General features: G+C 39.2%; 1 long non-coding RNA gene across 1 annotated transcript in view; it reads right to left on the bottom strand.

Annotated features, from left to right (window-relative positions):
• LOC118761305 overlaps positions 1-972 on the bottom strand; it is a 15,169-nt gene extending 14,197 nt beyond the window's left edge. The window contains exon 1 of the long non-coding RNA XR_004997276.1: positions 810-972. This is a non-coding gene — a long non-coding RNA (uncharacterized LOC118761305). The remainder of the gene's footprint in view (positions 1-809) is intronic.
• Positions 973-1,594: the final 622 nt, after the last annotated feature.

The following is a 1,594-nucleotide window of genomic DNA, read 5'->3' as shown; positions in this document are numbered from 1 at the left end:
TTTCTTAAACAAGGAACATATTCATACAGCACGGTATGTTTTCACCCCAAATGGATGTATTTGATTGGTTAAAATTGCCGAAATGCTTGAAATTAAAGTGGAAATATGTTACAAACTATAGAATTTTCTCAATAAAGCCAAGAAAAAAATGATGTTTTATAAACACATTCTACCTGTATACGAAGTTTAAAAGTGTTTAGTTAACTAGAAATTGTGTTGAAAACTGCTGTTCAAAAGGAAAAGATCCCTGGTCTGTCCTCCACCTCAACCTCATTTCATCTCTCTCTCTCTTTCTTTCTTTCTTTCCTTTCCTACATCACTCTACAATTAAACCGGAAGCCCACATCGGCGATCTTTCGTCTCTAGTAGACCTTTCCGTCGATTTCCGTAAAAAAATTTTTTTTTTTTTTACATATGGGCTTGCGGGAACTTTTGAAGTAATATACATACATACACATACAACACCGAGTAAAAAATTTCAGTTATCTCTTTCTTTCACACATTACTCTGTCTCTTCACACACACTAACAGAAGCACTTCACTTACACAACATACTGTCTGTCTCCCACACCCCATCAAACACACACACACACACACACACACACATGTCCATCAATGCTTCCCATGCACGGTAACTTCAAAAGAACTTCCCTCGTCATACAATCGCTTTCTCTTAGTCTCTTTCGCTCTCATTACTTCAAAAGTTCCCGCAAGCCCATATGTAAAAAAAAAAAAAAAGAAAAAGTTTTTTTACGGAAATTGACGGAAAGGTCTACTAGAAACGAAAGATTGCCGCCGCATCGATTTACCAGCTGCTCTGTAGTACGTAGGGAGAATATTCCATCAGTTTTGCCGAATTGATAAAATCATCTTCTTCGTAACCCGTCATTGTGCCCCTTTCTTTTTTTCACTCCCTTTCACTGGCCCCTGCGTCTGTTTGCTCCCTCACAGCCTTTCTAGGAGAAGCCCCTTTTTTTATCCGCTTGTATGTCTGTCTGTCTGTCTGTCTGTCACTCAGCCTGTCTGTCTGTTCGTCTCTCAAACTCCGACGAAACTCGTTCTGTTCGACGAATGAATTCATAAAACGCTTTTAGTGTCCTACCTTTCTCTCCCCCTCTCTCTTTCTCTCTTACTCACTCACTCACTCACTCACACTCTCTCTCACTCACTCACCCTCTCTATCTCTCAATCACTCACCCTCCATCTCTCTTTCTCTCTCTCTCTATCTATCTAGCTATCTTTCTTTCTTTCTTTCTTTCTCTCCCTTCCTCTTTTTCTTTTCCTCTTTACCTCTGCAACACACACTCATTCATTCTCACACACACACACTTGTAGCTGTAAATATATCAGTGTTTGTGTGCGTACCTATGTGTATGTATGTGTGTGTGTGTGTGTGTGTGTGCGTATGCATATATATATATATATATATGTGTGTGTGTGTTTGTGTGTGTGTGTGTATTTATTACCGGTATCGTATGTATGTATGTTCTTATATGAAGGACAAGAAACAATTCGATCAAGTTGCTTATGACGTCACAGAATGAATTCGCGACTGATGGGTAAGGGAGATAACTCTGCTATAACACTCGTTAAG

This window comes from Octopus sinensis, unplaced genomic scaffold (genome assembly GCF_006345805.1).
Source record: "Octopus sinensis unplaced genomic scaffold, ASM634580v1 Contig11749, whole genome shotgun sequence".
NCBI classification, from domain to species: Eukaryota; Metazoa; Mollusca; class Cephalopoda; order Octopoda; family Octopodidae; genus Octopus; species Octopus sinensis.
Note: the sequence above shows the minus strand (reverse complement) of the source record. Positions and strands in the feature narration are given on the sequence as shown.